The 19,607-nt window shown below is 36.5% G+C and overlaps 1 protein-coding gene across 7 annotated transcripts in view; it reads left to right on the top strand.

The window, feature by feature from the left end:
• UTRN (utrophin) overlaps positions 1-19,607 on the top strand; it is a 380,224-nt gene that overhangs the window by 219,117 nt on the left and 141,500 nt on the right. Inside the window, exon 1 of one of the 7 annotated variants that reach the window (XM_027687342.1) lies at positions 18,970-19,099. The exons of 5 other annotated variants lie outside the window; for them this stretch is intronic. The gene's annotated coding sequence lies outside the window, so the exon portion shown is untranslated. Of the gene's footprint in view, positions 1-18,969; positions 19,100-19,210; positions 19,600-19,607 lie in introns of those variants that run through there. One more of the 7 variants, XM_027687352.1, reaches the window with a different exon arrangement.

A 19,607-nucleotide genomic window follows, 5' to 3' on the forward strand; every position in this document is an offset into this window, starting at 1 on the left:
TAAATAATTCCTTATTTTTTTATTGTAATATATTAATGTTTTAGAGATTAATATTTTCCAATTTTCATTTCCAAAAAGTAAGACTGGTAAATGCAAGACTGAAGAAAATACTACAGTACCTTAAAAAATCCCATAAAATGGAGCTGCTTCTAGTAAGTACATTCGTAATTACATTTTTATTTGCATACCACAGTAGATCTCAATTTGAACTTTTTGCTTAAGATAGTTATAAAATTTCTTCTCCCCAAAATACACATTTTCATGTTGTTTTAGAGTTTGAAAGCCTGTGTCTTCAGTTAATACTTCAAGTTGGGAAGTAAATATTTGAAAAGCAAGTCAAATATAGCATCTGGCATGGCTTTTATTTTATTCAAAATAATTTTGATAGACTAATACAGTTACTTAAAGTATACTTGTGTTTACTGTAATTGAAAGGGGTTTTTTTTAATTAGGTTTATTGTTTCTCATACTCTTCCAGTCATTTTTTACTCTAGAGAATTTCTGCAGAGATTTCCACTAAGAACTATTCCAGTGTATCTGGCAACTGCTTCTGTTTTCTCAGAGGGGAATGTTTGCTGGAGGCTGCTCAAAGTGATCACTATAAGAAAGGCATTTTTCCAGTCTCTCATGGGATTAACCCCTCATCTGTGCTTTCTGATAGCATGAGTCAGCCTTTGTCCTTCCTTCTCCATTAGAAATGATGGGAATTGGTGGCTACTTCAGACAGGACATTTCTTTACGATTAAATGAATGGAATTGGATTGGGTATGTTTTAACAATTTAAGTGTTGAAAGGAAATTTTTGCATATCTCAGGATGAGAAAATTTAAACTGTGTTATAAGGTATAGTTGATCCAAAACAGGTTTATCCAAATGCACAGATAAGGACACCTAAGAAAGTGTGGTGACACTCTTGGGGGAAGAAGGAGATTAATACAAATTATATACTTTCTGCAGTAAAGTGCAATGCTTAATTTGTTTTTTTTTAGCATCCCTAGTGAATACTTTAAATTATATGAATTTCAAAATAGATTTTTTCTCGATAACTTCACTAAAGGAAAGATCAAATGGGGAGCTTCTATTAATAAGACAACCTAAAATTGCAGTCTTCTTGTATTCAGCATGTTACTGGCATGAGCCTAATAGGTGCAGGTACCTCTATGTGATTTATTAGAATTCTATGTGTTACTGAAAATAGTCTCATTAACTGGTGCTCTGGGGGGAGAGCTATAAACATCGTGAAGTCTCTGCTGCAAGTAATTTAGGAGGCACATTTTGTATCCTTTCATTTCTTTCTTTCATTTGTTATGAAACTTTAGTATATGCAGATGCAAGTGCTACACTTGCCAAAAATAGAAAAGCAGTTGTTACACAGAAGAGGCTGTGGAGGAGAAGGGAAGACTCCTTTCCCAATATAAACATATGAAAAAGCACCTCAAACAACCAACTCTTACTCATTTGAACTGTGAGTTCACCAGCAGTTCTGAAGGTTCCTGCTTCTGTACTGGTACAAGACCATAACTCAAGTCAGTAATAATCTAAACAAGGAAAGACTGATGAAAATGGTATCAAGATGTGAGGTAGTTTACAAAAACCCCACACCTGTTTGACATGATTAACTCCAACACAGTTTTTAAGTGTTGGATTACACCGTTGTGCAACCTTTTTAGATTAGGAGTGTCCTCTATTTGAGGTTTATAAAGTAAGGTATCAAGCAAGTTATAGCGATGAAGAATTGTTTATTCAAAATGCATCTTTTCTGCAAGTGTAATTACTTTTCAATAGGACCAATAAAGATCTATTGTGACTATACTAAAATGTGCACAAATGCAGTAATGATTCTTAGTATTTTTAAATAGAAGAAAATAATCTGGAGATGTTCAAAGAGAAATACTTATGAGGTCTTATAATATCAAGTATATATTTCAGTGACCACTTGTATCAACTACTGATGCTACCCCATGTGAGTACATGTGCTTCCCATTGACTGTTAGTGTGTCTTAAATGATATTTTATTTCCTTTTAGAGTAGTAGAGTACAGTTATGGTAGAGCTGATCTCAGTTTCTGCATCATATATTCAATTATTCTGTTTCCCAAAATAAGCATAAGTACTTGATAGGGACACAGTAGTTTTGAAGGTTAGAAGTTCAACCTTAGCTCCTTCAACAAAATGATTTCATAATATTTTCCATTATCTGTCTGGAAAACTGCACTGATTTCAATTGCAGTTTTTAAGTAAGATTAATTGAACTATGCATAATAGGTTAAAAAACTATAAAAATACTTAAATGTAGATCAATCTGGTTAGGCTGTTAATTATCAGCAGGATTACCTTCAGCTATAATAAGGTACCTTTAAGCAGAGACATGAATAGTGAAAACAGTACTGGCAGTTTCAGGAGTGATTGAAAGGATTTTGCATAAACAAAATGGTAATTTAACCTCAAATAAGTTTTTGAGATGTAGAATTTGAAATGTATAAAGGACTTTGTAAGAACTATCCATTTAATTTTCTTCAGCATCTGTATGTTGTTACAATAGATTGAAAATGTTTATTTAAAAATAGCAGTAATTACTTGATATTTTGCATATTTAAGAAAATTGCATGTATATGAATCCTCAGAACTTGTGCTAGTCACGTCAATATTGTCATTGGTTTCTGCCTTTGATTCACTACAGATATTTGGTAGATTGATGTACTTGTCAACATAAATTAGCTTTCAATTTGAAATGCTGAAAGTCAGTCAGTCAAGTTAGCCTGCAGACAATGCCCAACAGAGGTTGTTCCGTCACTCTTTTTATGGAGACTAGCATAGGTGCTATCACTACAATGATTTTGTTTATAGGCTGAAGGTCTGCCAGCTAAGTTTTGGTGCTTTATTATCTAACTGAGGGTGGACTTGATCTGTTTTGCCAGTCCTTGTGTTGTGTAGTCACTTTTGATACCTTAAAAAACACTGAGTTGTATTTTTTGGGGGTTCAGTGTACCTACTTTAGTCATCAGTTCTTCAGTATCTCAGTATTCCATCAATATTCCAATAATATCTCAGTTCCTGTAATGCAGTCATAAATGATAATTTTCTTGTTGTATTTGTTTCAACAGTTTTTTCCACATAGATTCCACATTTTTATTAAAGCTGCCATACTGTGGAGTGTGTTCATGCCTTGGTCTGCATGGGCTTTCACTTAGAAAGCACTACAAATTTTGTAATTTTCATGCATTTTTGAAGGATTTCTTGTTCCCATGGGTTTTTTGCTAGTGGATATTTTGAGAACCATTAAAAAATAAAAATTAAAAACTGCTAGTGGTGTTTTAAACAAGGCCAGGTGCTTATCTAGGCTTTTACAACATCAGCATATGGTAACATGGGAAACATGGTGTTCATTGATAGAGATTATACAGCATGGTGTGATGTTTGGATGTTTTATTTTCGTTGTTGCAGAACAGCTGCATATCAGCATAACCATCTTTTATGTCCTGGAAGAAAAAAAAAAAAAAGCAACTGTCAAAAGGGTCATGTGTGTTCAGTGGATATTGACTTTTAGCAGATTAATAGTCAGTACAATGTCATGCAATACTTGGAAAAGTATCAAAATTAAATGGAAGAGGATATAGCTAAAAACTCTTCAAAATTTTCTGTTTTCAAAGGGTCAAGATACGAAGTTTCTGTTTTATGTCTTTTTTTCCAGAATGTCATTGTTGAAATGTATACATTTTAGTAAATTACATTCTTGTTTGGAAGGTTTTGCTGATCTCTTCCCTTGGAGTCCAGTCCTTTGTTCTTGATATTACAAAAGTCTTTTGGACTTATTTTGCTTTCTTTTATAAGTCTTCTACTATAACAGCAGCCTCTTCAGACATACCGAAGACTTTGCAAATAAACCTAAATTTGGTACCTGAGCCTTCATGAGCATCTTATTCCCTCATCTCCTTAATAAAAGGAGCAATCGTAGTAATTCTTCTATCCACAGATGCCATTGTATATGTTTTTCAGGCATTATTGCTTTCTAGCATAAAGGCTGGTATAAACACTGTTTTTCTTTTCCTGACAACTGGAAGTGCTTTTTTTTATTATTACTACTTGAGCTCTTCTGTGATCAGTACAGCTTTTCTCCACTTTTTTTTGTTCTTTTAGAAGATATTAGGAGGCAACAGCTAAAAGGGACATAAAATCCTCTAAAGTCACTCAACATTCCTAAATGTGCCTAATGTGCTTCATAAAATAATGCTGGTCCTTTTCCGCACTCCCCCTCCCCTAAAAAAGATTCTGGTTCTCCCTTCATTTCCTTTGGAAGTTTCACCAATACTGTTATATTAAGTAGCAACAATTCCAATATGATTTCAAGTGTGAGCACTTAACTTGCTACTTTGTTCCTTAGCAAAATGATGTACTTAATGAGGAAAGAAAAAAGCTTTAAACCTGCACTGAGATCACCAAAACAGTTACTTAAAAAAAATAAGAGGGGGTGTAATGATTTTTGTTTAATAAATGTAGCCCCTTAATGAGACACTGACCTGTGCAGTTTTGCTAGGAATCCTTGTGCTTAGACTCAGCTGTAGGAAATGCAAGTGTTGATTTCCAACTATTTTTGCAGCAACTGTTCTATACTCTATATAAGTTTAAATACTGGTTTATCTTGTACAAAACTTGAGATACCAGATTTGGTTGAAGAAAAGATGATTTCAAGTCTGTAGGTTCCTGAAATAACAAAGGTAATTGTTGTACTCCCTTTATTTGGGATATGCCTTTCTGATGCTTGTTACCATGAATTAGGAAGGTAATACCTACATTTCACGTAAGGGCACTTTGTCAACTTTTCAGAAGCTGGAAGAATTTTGTAACAGGCAAGAGATTATCCACGTGTTCTGAAGCCAAAATCATTTCTGTGTGGTGGTAGTGAGAGTCTCTGTCCAGAGAAGATGTATCTAATTGCTACACCACCCACGTATGGATGTTAGCGCAAATTGAATAGCAAGTGCTTTTGGGCTTGGGGAGTGCCTGTGGCATATCGCTTAGGAGAAAGGTGTTTGCTGCCTTAGCATGTAACAACTGTGTCACATTAAGAAGAGTCCTGTTAGGATGCTGTAATTAATGTAACTGGAGTACTGGCAGTTCTGGCTGAAGTGGAGATGACTGCTGGAAAAAGTCCTGTTCATACAGCTCAAGAGGTTAAAGAAAACTCAGTCTTGTGTCAAGGCTGCAAGAGCATGAGCTGGACTCCATTAGGGCTAAGGGAAGCCATGTGGAAGTTTAACTTGAGAAAAATTTATCAGGAGCCATGCATCACTGGTCCATGGCTCACAGATCACTTTGCTTCAAATGAGCTTGTCTGCAGGTTAAATTAAACTTCATAAGTTCATTTTTTTTGGCAGAATTAAGAGCCCGTTGACCCTCTCAGAGCATGGGATTTCAAACCTACTGCTTAGACCACCAAACTCTTTTTCCACTTTCACTGAAAGATGATTGTGTTGTTGCAGGTGACATTCATTGTAGAATAGAGCTTAATGAAGGAGAAGAACTGTTCGAGCTCAGCTTTCCTTTCTCCTTTTCCCTCTGCTCAAGGTGATTTTAAATGCCTTTTTGAGTACACTGTGTAACGGACAAGGCAGCAATTATTCCTTGCCAAATTTATGGTTACTTGATTATTTACATCAGCTGAAAGAGGCCAAAATCAATGGGAACTCTTTTGTGCCAACAGTGGAACTTCATTTTATCTCTGTCAGAGACCTAATTTGCCTCAGCAACTCCTATTGTCAAAGTAGGGCAGAGCCTCTGTCCCTGAAGACCTTAGGCCAAATTGCTAATGCTGCTCTCTTTTCTGCTGTTCTAGACAGACAGTAGACAGTCATAGAAAGAAAACTTTTTAAAAATTCACTGCTTTTGAATGATGTCTGTTATTTCCAGGTCCTCTGTAAGGATAGCTCCATCTCTCCGGAAGTATGTGGATTTTAAAGTTAAACATTTTAAATACATTGTCCTTCCTGAGTCCCCCTTCTAAGAAGTGCCTGGTTTTTGTATTTTCGTCATTGATCCTTTTTTTTGCTACTCTGTAGAAGTTCGATGTACATTTTAAGCATTATAGGCAAAAGGTCTGTCTTAAAGATGTTTTTCTGTTGTGTATCTTATTTCATGAATGTTGTACAGGAAATCTGCAGTTCACCAACTCTCAGCATATAATGTAGCTCTGAACAAAAGAGAATTTGTGATCATGTCTAACAGTGTGGCGTATGTACTACTTGAAGTTAGAAATATTTAAAGATGACTGACTATGGTGCTGATTACTTTTTCTATGTAGCAGGGCTTGAACTCTATGTTGTCATAATTTCAGTAGGACCCTGATATGAGCTCAGAACTACTTCATTCAGTTTCAAATTCATCTGTTCCTTAAACTGAGATGACCAGAGACACCACAATGCTCACTCCCCAAGGGAGATGTGAGATCAGAAAATATGGCTTTTATCAAGTACTGGAAAAAAATACACAGCCCATTACAGATGAGAGCTTCCTTTAGGAGGTGTTAAGTTGCAGTAATAATAGTCAAGGATTCTTTGGTTTTGGAAGTGTCTGACACAATAAAAAGAAGCATTTGTCATTTACAGTGACTTTTTGGATCTATAGAATATCATTCTCTGAGGGGCTTCATTGCTTTGCAGGCAGGATTACACTCATGTTTGCTTTAGCTTTAGTTATATAAACACTAGGCTTTCTGAGATGCATATTACCTTTAAGTTCCACAGTCTCAAGGGTTGGTGCAAGTACTTGGCACCCTTGACGGGTGATCCATGGTTGTATTTTAACAAATCTGCTCTATTACAAATATGCTTTCTCTTTGCATACCCTCTTATAATGTATGGATGAGAAGCACAGAGGGAAGAAGCACAGAATGTATGCACAAACATGTAGATATTGTTTATTTCTTGGTATTTATTAAGGAGTCTCAGAGTAGTTCGGAAGTTGGTCTGTGATGACAGTTAGCACCTATGGGAAATGCCAGCAACCCGAAGAACCCATTCAGGGCTGGTATGTCTGAATATCCTTTGTTTGCTTTTCAAGGAAACAATGGTTAAGCGTGAAAGGTCGAGTTTTCATCTTGCATTAGTAAACATACAGTCAATTTGAGGGTTTTTTGCTGCTATTTTTCTTAAAGTAGCCCTAGAATAGTAATATAGCTCAATATGTTGGACAAGTCACTTCCATTTAACAAAGTGCATTTGCAAGACAAGCAAAATGCAATGAAGAAGGGATTTAGAGAGAGATGCACCTTGCATATTTGCCTGTGACTTTCTGCCCTGAAAATTTTATAGCTTGATTTTACTAAATATACCGAAGACATGAGGCTTTTCATCTGAATAGGCTTTGTGGGTTTTTTTTCATTTGTTTGGTTTTTCGGTTTTGTTTTTTGTTTGTTGTTTGTTTCTTTGCTTTTTATTTTCTCCTTTGTGGTTCCTTTTGCATATTTTACACCTTTTACCATCTTGAACCTTTTTCACGTTATCACTAAATGGCTTATTTGGCACAAACTTCTCAAGTGGAAATTAGCAACAGAAGAGACCTGTTCTGGGAATGTGTATTGCTCTGTACAATTCAGTTCTTAGCCTTCATCCAACTGTGTTCCACAGGTGGGGGAAATGCTAGGGGCAAGTGCCTCTGCCCTTCACAGCTGTTTGGATCAGTGTGTTTGAAGTGGGTGTGTTCAACTGCCATGTCTTACTAGTGCATTGTCTTGCTCTTCTGTGCTGGTCCTATGTAAAAAGTCCATTTTAGTATTTATTTATTCCACACAAACATGAATATGCAGTGGATTCTCCCAACCTCACAACTTAATAGAAATTCTTGTTCTATTTTTTTAATGTATGCTTCCTGTCCCCCTTCTCTCCTCGTTGGGACTTAAAACATGCGGAAAGACCAACAGGATTTGATCCTACATGGATCCAACATCAATCAAATATTAACACACGTATAATGAACTGGCGTATTTCTTCAGCAACATAACTGTCAGGTCTATTTTTTGTGTCTCAAACCTACAATTAAACAGTTATTATCCGAATCCTCAGGAAGCACTAATCTTTTAAGTTTTCAGAGTTACAACTTTTTAAAAAAAACTTTATATGAATGAATGTGGATATTTTTTAAATTCTTTTCCAGAAATTTTCTTGTATGCTGACCACACTTTTTCAGTGCCAGCCATTTTTTTTGTGAAGCTCCATTAAAAAAACAAAGCAAACTCAAAATCTCCCTTCACGAAGTTACTACCTAATTGAAAAACCAAAATGGGCTGAGTTGTAAATGCTGTAAGGTGACCCAGTGTTTGTGAAGCTGACTGTAAACTTCATTCTTTGCTTTTATGTGCAAATCTTCAACTTCCTTCCTCCAGCACAAATTTGGGTGCTTCTGAAAAGTAGGTGGAGTCCTTGACTTTAAATGAGAGTTAAATGAGAATAAAAGCATTCAATAATTCAGTGGAAGTGGAATTTCTGACTAATATTAAACAATGAAAGCTCTGTCTGAATAAATTTGAAAACCTATTTGTTTCTTCTATAGTAGCTACTAATAAAACAGGTCTAGAGAAGCCTTAGGCACATTGTATTTAAATAAGCTTCATGTTCAAACCAGAGCAAAAGCTGCAGTTATGGATAATGCGGCTTACATTTTATTTCTAGAGGAAATATTGTATCATAATTTCAATTGTAAATGCTCTTCACTTTTGTCAACGGGCCACTGATAAGATCTCGGTGAGCCTCTTAGTTAACAAAATGACACAGAATGCAAAAAGATAAAAAAACTTCTGTGAGGAACATAGTTCAGTGCATAATATCTTTAGTCAGATGGGGTATTTGGAAAGAAAAGCGTGCTTGCAGCACTGGAAAACCCAGCAGTGAGTTCTGAGTCTCTCTGCCTGAGTGTGCTGGCAGCCCTCAGCAGCCTCCTGTCTTGCACATGTGTCTGTTCCCCCGAGCACCAAGTCTTCTGAGCTTGACTTACCTCATACTGAGGGGTGACAGTACCTCATGAGAGCACAGCAGCAGCACTTGTTCCAGGCATCAACATGCTGTATATGGGGACTGGTCTTAGGGCTGGCAGAGGTGGTAGCACAGCCCATTTTGACCTTTGCTCTTTGCTTTGGTTTTGAGCGTATACAAAAGGATAATTAAGGCTTTCCTGATCCCTCTGTTCCTTCTCTCTTTTGAATTAAACAGATTTGCTCCAGTTTTTGAGCATTCTGTAGGTGTCTCTGTTGAAACATAAATTACTGCCAACAGCCTGTTGAATTTGAGAGCAAATTGCGAATGTTCATGCTAGTTCTACTCCTTCATCCTGCAACTGGTTTGGGATTCCTGGAACACAGCTGGTCCTGGCAACACACCTAGGGGACACTTTCTCCTCTTTTTAATATGTATTTGGGGAATGGGATGGCAGACTTCAGAAGTGCTACAGATGCCAAAGATGAAATCAACAGATGCCCCAAACTTATCTTTGGCATCTATCTGCTTTTCCAGGTTTTGTACTGAGTAGCCTTTAGCCAGAAAATGAGTCTGGTAAATGAACTGTGATTATTGAAATAAGTTATCAAATAGAAAATATGATTATAAACCAGGCTTTAAGGCAGACTGTACTTTTTGTCATGTTCATCTGACCCTGATGAGCTCAGAGTTATCTCATGGAGTTTAGCCAAGCACCTTTTTGTCTTTCCTTCCTATACCACTTAAAAGAAAAAGAAGCTGAGGGCCTGAACAGTACACTGAAAGGTAAAAACAGATGCATAATAAAAAAACCCAAACAACTAAACAAAAAAGCATTTTTTGCTAGTTTGACAGTTGAATAAGCAAACACAAATTTACTACTAGCAATCTCATATTGCAACCTTTAAAGACACAAGATAGGAGCTGTATGCCGTGGATTTGGAAGGTGCGTGTAAACGGGTACTTCTTACTGAGTCTTTACATTAATTACTTACTCTGGTAAATGCTGGGAATAATTTTCAGACTGAATTTAAAAAAAAAAAAGAGGGAGAGAAGAGACCAAAACAGTCTATGTGTAGAAAAAATGATAGGCCAGTCATTCAGGCATTGCAGTAGAAAACACTTCTTGCTGTGGGAGATACCAGAAGGATCAGCAGCTTTATGTGAAAAACTACTCTCAATCATTCTGTTACTTAAGAACACTTGGTATTCCTCTGGAAGTCCTTAGATAATTGTTGGGAGCTTTACTGTTGGGATAAGATTTAAAATCCAACAGCAAAAAAAACATGCACTGACTGGCTCCCTTAATGCCTTCCAGTAAGTCTTTTTTTTTATGGTTCTTAAATTCTAAAGGTCTTCAGAGGAGGCTTGTCCCTACTTTTTGTAGTGTTTTCTAACTGCCTTGGAAACTTATTTAAAGTCAGAAACGAAGGCATTGTTAAGAGGATCACTACAAGTTGGACTTTATTCTTTAACCTGAGGTGTTACATTACAATTTTTCAGTTTTGCCTCACTAATTAAAGGAGGATTAATTAATTTCTTGTTGCATGCGCATATAAGAATATATGGATAACAATAGTGTCGCTCCTGCACATGGATATCTCTATTGTGTTCCTTCTATGTGTTTGAGTTCTAGCCAATGAATGTGAGAATAATTCTTCCCAATTTTGTGGCTACAAAATAAAATGATTTCATCTCTTAACAGCCTGGAGTATTTGTGGTTCTTGATCAGAACTTTGATTTTTAAGGCTTTTTATATTACCTTTAACACTGATTTATTAAGTACTAACTCATTCAGTTAAAAAAAGAAGTAAGAAATTGTTCTTTTCATGTGTTCAGTGGAGATAGAGGTAAAAATTAGGTATCGCATAAAATAGAGAAGCTAATTAATGAAACTCCAATTATTTTAAAAGTTCAGACATAGGAAAACCAATGAACCCTAAAGCCTTTAATTTTCCTTCTCCTTCTGAAGCACAAAATAGTTGAAGATCTGCTTGATAGCCCTTCAACATAAAAAAATGGTCATGTTTACTTGCATCTTAGCTACATTCAAAAAAAAGTAAAATTAAATGTTACTTGCATTATATGACATTTTTAAAAGCTCTTTGTGCTACCAAACAATTAATATCGGAATGCATTCACTTAGTTGTCAGCAACAGTCACGAAGTCAATCATATAATGCATATTTATGACTATATACTCTAAAGCTAATAAACCTATCAGTTTCATGAATCTTTGAATTCTTTACGAACTTTGATTATTAGGATTGTCTTCCCTTAACTTTCTACTCTGCTTTTGAGATTCTGATGCTGGGGAAGATAAGTAAAAAATGAAGAGAGAACAAATGAACCACAGTATGTCTTCCAGTTAGAACATATAAATGTATTGAGTGTTATGAGCATGTTTAGGCTCTAAGATCACCTTCATGTTCATGAGGTGATGTTCATGAGCTTTTGTGACCAGAGGTCAAGTGTGAATGTCCTTGAAATGTGTATTTCTCACACAGTCTCTTTAAGTTCTGTTAGAGTATTTGAAGTGCTATAGTGATTTTGTGCATTTTCTCTCTGGAGCCAAATGTTGCTGCTGTGTGCACTGTATTTATTGTGTCAAATCTAGCTTCATCGGTGGTTTTGAACGAGGACATGTGGTGGTTTTGTTGTTACAAAAGAGCTTTTTGCAGTAAGAATGGAATAGAGTTCACAAGAAGATGCAAAGCTCTTTTCTACCTAATCACAGGTCTTCTGTGATTTCATTTTCTGGCCCATGATGATGCAGGAATTTTGTCTCCTAATCACTTAATGGCAATTTGATTAATGTAATTCATCTTAACTATTTTCCTTGTCAGTGAAGCATTTATCGAATTTGATAATAACCAGATGAGTTGCTTCCTTTTTATAGGGCTTAATCTTGAAAGAGGATTCTTCTGAGATAAATATGATTGAGAGCATTCATCTAGCTGCACAATGGATCAAATAGTAAATGGAGACATAAATACATACTAGGAAACTAAATAGAATACAATCAAGTTAGTTGGCTGAAAATGCTTGGAATTAGGATTTTTCTCCTTAATTTTGTAACTGTATTTGTTTGTAATCCTTGATAGCTACGCAAACTTACTACTGCATCCAAATTCTTTCCAGGACAAAGTAGTAAAGACAGTGATGGGTGTCACCTGCCAGAGCAGTCACTGGGAGCTTACTCAAGGGAAAAGCTGTATCAAATATATTCAATAGGATAAAATTCAAAAGGGAGAAAAACAGCAGGTATGAACATACTGGGCTGTACTCTTGTAGGAGGACTGTCGTAGGTGTAGGGAAGTAGTATGCTGTGGAGCATGGGTGCCTGGAGGCAATTACAAACTTGGAAATCATAACACCTGCCAGGTATTGGGGGATGGGCAGCTGAGCAGAGAAAGGATTTGCTGTAATTTTTATAACACATACTAAATCTTCTACCTTACTTGCCATGTACATGGAAGGAAAGTGTTTTCTTACCCTTTCATTCCCTCTTAGAAGTGCTTGCTATGAACAAATGATTGCTGCTTCCTGAAACACCCACAGCACTGTGTGACTTGGATGCAGAGGTTATGGAAGTTCAGTTCTCTGCACTTTTCTCCAGTCTTTGTGGTGTGTTCTCCCCTTCTTACATACTTTACATGGCTGACTTGAAGCACCGCCCTTAGGAAAAGTCACAGCTACGTTTTAGAGGATTGCTTCCTGAAACTTTGAATTGCTTATGTTATTCCTTAAGGTGCTGCTAAGCAATGACTTGGGAGTACCTGGCAGCTTCAGTGTTATCATTACACACTATATGTGATAAAAAGGAGTATCATTTATTTGTTTAATTTATCCAACTATGGAGTTGGCTCATGGGATCATTACACAGCTAGTGAAAAGACTGAATACTCTTTCTGGACTACATCATTTAAACCCTAATCTTATGTCCAGTTTTTAAGACTTATTCCTGTCGTTTGAAAATTAATTTAGATGTCCTATGGTATAAGTCACACGGTCTTTAAAGTAAGTCCCCCATCAGATAACTATTCTTTCTCCACTAACAGCAAAAGTTCAGTTTGGTGGGAGAAGCATTGTGGGTTGCTGCTTTGATGCAGTATCCACATCATGAAAAGATTTAAATAAATGTTAATGGAGTATCCTTGTAGCCCAGGTTAATTGATCTTTTTTACTGAACTTTGAAAACAAACAAAACCATCACCTTTTTGGTAAATTGCAGTGTTATACTTCGGTATTTCTTGCCTGTATAAGAAATAGACTTTCTGTGGTTTGATAGAACTACTTGGTAGATGTCCATTTGCTATATTCAGAAGAGTAGTTTTCTTATGGCTGTTTCGCTGTGGCATTAAAGTTGATATAGAGGCACATTTCTTGGTAAATATTATAAGAATTCTCACTTCATAGACAAAAATTTACTTCAAATAATACCAATTACGTAATTTTTTATTCTTTTAAAATACAGGTTATATCTTTCTGATGGTTATGCTAGAAATTAAAAATGCACTTGTTTTTATATAGCAAAGTCCTAGCCAATATTCAAATACAGAATTAAAAGTTCATTGTTGAAAAGCTTACAGCTGAGGCATATTTTTATGGCTGAGAGTAGAGTTTTCATTGGATGGGGAGAGTCCTATTCCCAGTGGCTTTTGAAAAACCCCTGTAAAACCTCAAAATCAGCTAGATCCAAGTAATACTTCTTCCTGCAAGACAAGGCCACTTAGTTAACTGAGAATGTAAGACAAGTTAGAGGATAAAATAATATATGGGCAGACTGAGTCAAAAGGTACTTAACCTTCGAGTGTGGCAAAATGATAAATTACACAGGCTAATTGTAATGGCACTGAATTAGACACTTGAGTCTAATGCTATTGCTAAGAAGTAAAGTAGGAAGAGGCTGCCATATGTTATTTGAATGAGATTTTAATCCACAGATAAAGAGTTAGTGCTGTAGAATTAGTTAGTTAGTGCTCTGTCAATTATTTATAATAAACTCTGTAATTATATTTTTCGTGGTCTTTTCTCTATCTGGATTGAGTACTTGTCTGAAAACTACTAAATTAATCAGCTTTTCATTGATCAGTTTTAGTATCTCGAGGGATGGGTACCCCCATAAGTAATAAATATATAAATATGCTCTTGTAGAAAATTCCTTTAAATACATTTATTATGCATGGATTGAATGAGGCTTTTATTGGACTAAGCTGTCAGAAAGCAAGAAAACTGTTTTCATTACAGTCAAGAAAATTTTAAGAAAAACATTTTCAGGTTGGGTTGAAATATCGAAAGCCCTTTTTTTTTTAGCTTGGGAAACTGGGTATTTACTCTGAGTGTGGGTTAAAGCAGCCTATAGAATCTCTTCCTTGGATGTGCTGCTTTTTGGGAGTCTGTCATGTTATATAATCACCAGACAGTCACCTTCTTTTCAGTTTCACCCTTTTTAATAAAAATGTTAATACATTCATCTAAGATAACTTGTTTGTTTCATTTCTGTGTAAAGAGAACGGAGTTAAAAATGCTATTTAAGACAGACCATGAGGGACCTCGAGGCTTTCTAATTTCCAGTGTGATTATTGCAAGCAAGCATCAGTATCTTATATCTGAAGAGGGAAAATGAGGAGGAAAGGCAGCTAACAGTCTTAGAAGGAGGCTTCAGCAGTTAAGTCTTTATAGACTGTTGATCAATAGCAACATTTTATTTAGTCACCAGAACTAATTAGAAATTTACACCTGACAGTGAAATTCCTGTCTGGCATAAAAGCCAGACTTCATCCATACTCAGTGCTGCCTCCCTTGTACTGTCGGTTAGGGTCAGGAATAAAACCTTCATGTTTTGGTCAGTCCCATAAGTGGATTTTAAATCTTGGTCTCTGGTTCAGTAAATTTCCTTATACATGAATTAGATGCCATGGTAGTACTTTCCTGCATACTTCCCTTTGACATCTAATCTCTTTTAGGTATACTCCAAGTATGAGATACTTCTTTCATTTTTTTGTATTCTGAGTATCTTTGAAATGTTCTTCATTTAGGGCTGGCTTCTTCTGGGAAGTTCAAATAAGACAACAGCTTATATTCAGGTCTAAAACATTATAAAGTCATGGTTGAGTCATAAAGCTGAAAGCTGTGTTTTGTCCAAACAAGTTAAAAATAAGAGGGGGAAAGCCGTGCCATCAAACCACCCAGTGTTCTACTAATCTGTCATGGCAGTGCAGCACTGCCTGTTGTCAAGACTACATTATCTCATCTGGAATTCTAACAAATTTTATTCTTGAAATTTAAAGTCTTGTCTCATTTGTTTGAGGAAGGCCACAGTCTATCTGTGCTTACCTAATGCAGAACTCCGTCATTGAATATTGCAGATATTGTATAGGGCAGACCATTGAATGTGACTGGTTGATCCTTGTAAAATTACCTTTCCAAGGCAAACCAATTGTCTTACAGAAAGAACAAAATCAAATGGTTGCAGTGCCTTGGCTCTAAGCTCTAGGAACTCTGCAGATCCTTTCATGTAATTCATAATCTTCATTGCAATTGCCAGTGTAATAGATACCTAATTGGTAATTTTGGCAATCATATTTAAGTTACTTTTGTCTTATCCTGCTGCTTATTGCTCTTTATTGTAATAATTTGATTTACTCATTTGTCCTGATGAATTCCTGGTCCTCGTGGTACTATGTTGCTTGAGTGATTTGACTTCTGGCAGAGGTTATCAGTGAGTCGCTGCTTAGTTGAAACCTTGGTGTTGGGTTCAGTTGATAATGAGCCTCAGTGTAGGACTGATCTTGCTGGAGCTGTGTGTTAACTCTGTGTTGTAAATGCTGACCTGCTGTAGAAGTGAGAAGTCATCTCTCTCTCCTGGTCCGATCAGAACAATGCCAGATATTTTGCAAGGCAGGTGAAAGTAACACAGTGCTTTTGAACTGCTGATTTTGTGTGTTCCTGCCTGAAACTGCATGTCTTGAGTGGAAACAGGATGTATTGATTTGCTGTAACCACCTATTGACCTCTAAGCCCTTTACATGAGTCACACAAGGAAACATTATTCTTTTTATCTTTTTGTTGTCATTACTTGTTGTTGTGAGTCACATAAGATGTATGTATGCTCTGTGTATAAATAACCTGCTTCGTTCACTCTTAAGGTTCTTGCTGCTGTTTATTTTTCCATGTTTTCTAGAAAAAAGTATTATTTGCCCATTTCTGTAGTTTGTATTGCAAAGTCAAATTGTGTTTAGTATGACAGTTTTATTGTGTTTTTTGCACATCATCTCCAGTGTGCGGCAAATGCTTTATAGAATATATACTTAATGTTGTTTTGCACACTGAAGTCTGAAAGACTTTTATGTTTTCTGAAATTGAACTTTAGAGGTGTGTGTAAGATCATTTCTGAGTTTTCTTCCAGCAGCAATGGAATAAATTTTTTTTCCTTTACCTAGTTTTGGATTCAATGGTTCTGCTGGTTTGTTTGCAGTAGCTTAGCATTCAGTTATTTCTGGATTTATACTTGATAAAAGCAGTTTTTTTAATTAAATCTTTACAATGCTAAGTGTTTAGATGTAAAATTCTTGTATTGCTTTTATAATCTCTGCATTAAGTGACTTGCTAAATAATGGGGCTCTTAAGCCTGGATTTGCAGGCTGTGCACTTCAGAACCCACACCTCAAAACAGTTTGTAGCAAATCTGATTGTAGTTGTGTGTCACAGGCTGCTGTGCTGATCATCCTTTTTCTACCATTGATAGCAATGCTTTTCTTTGGATGGCCCTTGCATTTTGCAGGCTGCCATTAGTGACATTACCATTGGCTATAAAATGCTGTTAGCTGGTTGTTTTATTTTTATCCATTCTTATTTCCATAAGAAAATGCACCAAACTGCTCTAATAGCAAAAGTAGCAAGAAGCTCCACTGCACATAATCTTCTGCAGCAGTACCTTGAATCCATCAGCAGTACATTGCTCTCCAGTGTCTTAAATTCCCAGTTGTGGATCTTAGTATCTACAAGAGCACTTTGGAAGGATACCTCATTACAGTGGATGATGTACTTGTTTTCAACTGTAGATCATGGGTTTGCATGAGGGCTTACACTCACAGAATGTGAATTTCTTTGGGGTCTAGCATTCATATATTTCATCTGTGTAATAACTGCAGTTTTTATAATAAAATTTTCATTTCCATTGCCAATGGTGAACGTAGAGTTATTTTTGTGGAAAATTATGACAGCAAAACTTTAATAGTAATAAGTAATGTAAAGCTGTCCTAAAATGTGCATTGTATTTCTGAGCTTATGATCAGACATTGCCATGTCTACAGAACTTCTACCTTTGTAGAAGCTATAGTAAATATATGTTGATATAGAGCTTATTTCAGTTACTTTATTTTTCTTCTACAAATTTAGAATTTCTCAAATACTGCAGTGTGCTTTAATGTGAGAGGGCCACTGAAAAAGTTATTTGGTACAATTTTCAAAGCTGTTTTACTGGAAGCATCATTCTAACATTGTGTATATACATATATATTTGATAACCTTTCATGGAATTATACAAATAATTCATAAAATATTTATGGATTACGCAAATAATTCCAGTAAAATAGTTCCATAAAATATCCACCTCAGAGGGCATTTCATTTGCATCTAATAGTACTGAAAGATCTAGCATGTATGATTTTTTTGATGACAACAGAAAATTGGGAAACAAGTTATTGAAGTATGAAGTCCGAGACTAAACATAAAATTAATGTTGTATATTTGGATTCAGTCCTGGAGTTATGAAGCTTCACTATAATCCAACCTGACACCCATTTTCATTTTATATGACTAGCGTCTCTGAAGTGGATCTAAGGATTGTTTCTTCCTGGTTTGCAAGGTTTTTTTAATCTAAGAGCAGCAGAAAAAAACTTTAGTGAGCATGGGAATAGGAACTATGTCTTTCTTGCAGGAGAAGAAAAGAGATTCTCAAATAGTGATTGTAGTTAAATCTCTCACAGAATGGTTTCACGTTTTCAATCTAATGTGTTGTTTTTCCTTCCGTAAGTGGTTAATTTAGAAAAGAATAGTTTGTGAACATGATTTGAGATAGTGTCACATAATAAATGGGCTTTTTGCTTCCAGAAGTAGTGGAATAAATTCAGACAGTTTATGCTGACCTGTCATATGGACTGTAAAGCTGGTTGTGTTCTGTCACCTTTGGAAAACTTTCCTCAGTTTATTTTGCAAGCACTTCTGCAGTTTGTGTAATGTGCCCACATAAAACATACAGACAGGAGGCAAAGTACAAATAAAACAAGGAAAAATCCTGCTAATGCCAATATTTTAATTTTTTTCCCCTCTATAGTTTATTTTTAAAATCCTCACCCATACTGTCTATATTGGTATAACCCACTAGCTCAGAATAATTTTAAGGACAGCTTTGCTACTGGTGAATTCATTGGTACTTCATGTGATGGTTGGATGAAGTAAGAAGAAAGTAAAAGCAACATATGATGCCCAATGTGTTCATAGGAGAAATAGTTGTAATGGGGTTTGCAAGTGATGGGTTACTGGCTTGATTTTAATTATACCTTGGCTGACTTGTTGGCATTATTACTGAATCTGGTTTTGGTGGTTGAGTAATGTGTGCTTGTACGGAAGGCGTTAATAGTAGCTTATATAGGCTTTCACATGCACACAGGGTTTCCAGTGGGAATGGTTTGAAATGGAGTGATTTCCTCACAGCCACCCATGGGGTGTCAGGTTTCCTGCGGGCAAGCACAGGCTCATATGAAAACAATCTGCCTGCGCTGACCCTGCCCTCCTGAGCGGCCACGGGCCTGTGGTAGCTTTGTATAGCGCTGGTTGCTTTTACAGCTCCAAAACCTGTTCAGTGACTAAATAGCCACCTTTCTGTTCAAGGAGAAGGAAAAGGGGCGAGTGAGGGGTTTTGGTCTGGGGTTTCTGCAGCCTCAGGGGTGGTGGTGATTTTCTGGCGGGGAGGCCTCCAGGAAGGGGGAGTGTGCTTGGCTGCAGAGCAATACCAGGGCTGCTGGAAGGGAGGATGCTGATTACAATAATAAACAAATGCTGGGGATAGATTACCACACGGCTGTCAGAGCAGACGGGACCAAAGGAGGAGATCCCCAACGAAGGCTTTGGAGGTTGCAGCAGAATCCTTTACTGGACTTTTTTTTTTTTTTTTTTTCCCCTAAACAAAGGAAGCTACTTTTTAGATGACTTTTAATAGGCCTTGGCTTTCTGTGGTGCATCATCTCCTGGGTGAAGTGGGCTGGAGGTGCCTGGTTACTGCCATAGCAGCACCAGCCCGTAGGTGGCTGGCTACAAGGAAGGCAGGGAGAGGAGAGATGGCCTCAAGTCTGGTCACACTGCTGTGTCTCCTAGGATGAAGTGTGTCGTCCCATTTTAATTTCTCTGAGAAGCTGACTTTTGATGCTTTCTATAGATGGAAATTTCTCTGGGGATTTTTCTTTTTTCTTTTGTATTTTTTTTCCCTTGAATGGACCAACATGGAAAGACTTGTTCCTCCTCTCCACCCATCATATAACAGAAGATTATAAATTCTCTTGTTTGGGGTCACTGAGACCAAACATTGGGCCTGAGGCCTACAAGAAGCACTTGAATCCTGCAGGCCATTGCTGAGGTGAGCTG

The sequence above is a fragment of the Neopelma chrysocephalum genome, unplaced genomic scaffold (assembly GCF_003984885.1).
Source record: "Neopelma chrysocephalum unplaced genomic scaffold, ASM398488v2 Primary Assembly neopelma1_23, whole genome shotgun sequence".
NCBI lineage: Eukaryota > Metazoa > Chordata > Aves > Passeriformes > Pipridae > Neopelma > Neopelma chrysocephalum.